The 3,163-nt window shown below is 46.5% G+C and overlaps 1 non-coding gene across 1 annotated transcript; it reads right to left on the bottom strand.

Moving 5' to 3' along the window:
• Nucleotides 1-2,042: 2,042 nt before the first annotated feature.
• Nucleotides 2,043-2,124, bottom strand: TRNAS-UGA (transfer RNA serine (anticodon UGA)). The gene has a single exon. It is a non-coding gene; the product is annotated as a tRNA-Ser (tRNA).
• Nucleotides 2,125-3,163: the final 1,039 nt, after the last annotated feature.

Here is a 3,163-nt window from a genome sequence, read left to right as displayed (position 1 = left end):
AGATGAGTATCTTCCCATAGACTTGTGGGATATATAGCACAAGACAGAAAGAAAAATTGGATCATGTGCTATGTTTGTCCTTCTCTTAATTAAATGGTGCCAGATTTGTTTCCAAAATAACTCCATAGTTTCCAATAATCAGTTCACAAGCATTGATATCCCTAGACTATCGACACTTAGAAATTTCAGTCATTCTAATGATATATATATAGATTCTTTGATTATGTCTTTGAAGATGTCCCATCAGATTTTTAGACGATCCCAGATGGAAATTAGTATCTGTAAAAACAATAATTTTAATTGATTGATTTTTTTTTACCTCCATAATGATCTCCCTCTAATCTCACCCACAAAGTTAACTTTAAAATTATCTAACATAGGGTGCCTGGGTGGCTCAGTCAGTTAAGAATCATTATCTTAGGGTTCTGGGATGGACCCCCATGTCCCTATGTCATTGGGCTCCCTGCTTAGGGGCAGTCCACTTCTCCCTCTGCCCTCAAGCCACCACTCGTATTCTCTCTTTCTCTCTCAAGTAAATAAGATCTTTTTTTTTTTTAAGTATCTAACATAAAAAAGTATCTAATGTTTAGCTTTTTACTGGAATTTCTTTCTGCAAAGCAGATGTCAATATTTTTGTGTATTTAATTTTATATTCCATGTGATATTTTGCTAAATATCTCATTCTGCTCCTGAAATTTTCCCAATTCTTTTTTAGATTCCTCCATATAGTTCTATGTGAATCTACTCCTTTTGAATGCTGCCTAATACTTTCTGCGGTAAATACAACTTCTTTGACGTAAAATATATCTGAGCTGGATGTGGTCTTAGACTTACATTATGTTTCCCAAGTATCTTGTAGGTGTTTTTCCCACTTCCTCACACCATTGAATATTATTCTAGAGAATGCTGTTTCCAGTATGATTTTTCCCCTTGGAATAAGGAGATTTCTTCAGTGGCTCCCTAAGGAATTATTTCTTTATCTTCAAAATCACATAACTTTACAAGGAAATAGCCAGTGTTTTCCTCTGTTTGTGGTCGCCTTTTCCCCACTGCCCCATTCTTGCCGTCTCTCCTTCCTCACTGGTAAGTTTGCTCCCATCTTTCTTCCTTCTGGACAAGAACTCATAAGCCTCTTAATCTACTATTTGTTTCCTCCAATCATTTGTGAAGTCCTCAGAAACACTTTAATCCCCTGAAAGTGCTATAGGAGGTAGGTAGTGGGGACAAAAGAATCAGCTCTGGGGTCTCCATGCAGCAAAACTGAAGCATTAATCCTTTCCAACAAATATGTGGATTGAGACTTTGTAGAGTTTTCAAAATCTCACTCCTTTCCAGCATATGGAGCTTTATTCCAATTTCTCTCCATCTCTGGGGCCAAAATAGCTCTTCCCTTTCTCTCAAATCAGTCCTCAGTCATTTATGGCTGAAGCTCTGTGGACCTTGTAGTCTGCAAAATAGATCTGTTGTAAAGGTCTACAAATAATGACACATATAAAGTCTTTGGAGTGGTGTGTGTAGTAAGGGCTTGAAAAAAAAAAAATAGGACCTGCTATCTATTATTTTGGGGTAGTAACACATCTACCCCTGAGTCTGCAAACAACTTGTCACTATTAGGAGTGTCTCCTAAGGAACTCAAGAGAACCTCGGTCCTCAGTCAGTACATCTCATTGGGCAGCATTGGGCTGTTTCTTCATGGGTTAAATGGAAATACACCATTATGGGGCTCCCGCTTACCTCCTATCTTCTTGGCACAAGGTGTTCCATAAAGTTACCTGTTAGCGTCACTACTTTTCATGAATCCTAATGTCGCTCTGCGTGGAGAGTGGTTCAGGGGAGTGCCAGCGCGCTTTCAGAGCCCAGGGCTCTGAGGATCCACTGTGAGCGGAGGCAGATGAACCTTGTCTGGAGGGTGACGCTTGCACTTGAGAAGGTGTCTCCGAACAGGGGAAGGCGTGCGCTCTCCTTATTGGCAGGTGCAGGTGGAGGATACGCGTTGGGGAACAATCTGGATTGTGGGAACGTGGTTCGGTTCCTGGTAAAACCGTAGTCGGCAGGATTCGAACCTGCGCGGGGAGACCCCAATGGATTTCAAGTCCATCGCCTTAACCACTCGGCCACGACTACTTGCCTGGTGCCAGTGTAAAGAGCTGGGGTGAACCACTGGGGGCCGCGGGGAGTGTCGCCCATGGTAGGTGCGGTCTCTCTCTGGAGAACGAAGGAGCCCACCCCCAGCACATCAAGAGCCAGCCGGGTCGTCGCGGGGGCCACTACAGGCTCCGGGACTGAAGACTGGGAAGTCAAGTGCCCGGGGCGCGGGGCCTGGTCCCCTGGCTACGGCCACCCGCGGCCACCACGGTCACACCTCGTGCTCGGGATCCTGAGGAAGGCCAGCCGGGCTGAAAGTGAGCCCTGAACAACGTCAAGTTCGCAAACGCAGGCGGGAAAAGAATGGAAAAAAAGGGTTGTGGGAGGCGTGGAATGTCTTGTTGGCTTCGGGGCTAAAATGGAAATCAGGACTCTATTCGGTGGCATTCGACTGGTTCTTCCAAAAGAACCATTAAGCCGTTCTGGGGCGGAGAGGGAGGCGGGGGCCTAGTTTCTGTCCTGACCTCAAAAGTCCCGGCGGGGAGGTCTGCGATCCCTCAGGGACAGGAGGGGCCGCACGGTGGTTCCGCGCAGGGGAAAGGGGCGCTCCGAGCGCACTCGGTCTCCAAGGCCCTGCGCTCCGCCCTGCGCAGCACCGAGAGGCGCAAAAAGGAAATGAAAACACACAAATGTTGCAATAGATCGAGCCAAATTATAGAGATGATTCTGGGGTCAGAGACTCTCTGGTTTACCAGACTGGGATAAGGAGGGTGCCGCTCGGACCCATCCCGTTTTATGGAAATGTCAGAAACCCTAAAACCACGGACCTCTCTCCGGATCCTAGGCATGGAAGCATGTTCCCAGGGCATAAACTGGTAGATTTAGACAGACTCTCACATACAAAAAGAATGTGACCCCCAGGATTGAGGCCGGATATACTCCTCTGAGAGTTAAAGCTCTTTCACATCTGTTTTCCTTTAGGGTTCCGTAACGATGATGTTCCAGGAGGAGGAGGCAGGGCAACTGGGCCTCGTTGCCACAACCGCAGGCCACTCCCCGGAATCACAGCCATCAGTAA

The sequence above is a fragment of the Mustela nigripes genome, chromosome 5 (assembly GCF_022355385.1).
Source record: "Mustela nigripes isolate SB6536 chromosome 5, MUSNIG.SB6536, whole genome shotgun sequence".
Classification (NCBI taxonomy): domain Eukaryota; kingdom Metazoa; phylum Chordata; class Mammalia; order Carnivora; family Mustelidae; genus Mustela; species Mustela nigripes.
Note: the sequence above shows the minus strand (reverse complement) of the source record. Positions and strands in the feature narration are given on the sequence as shown.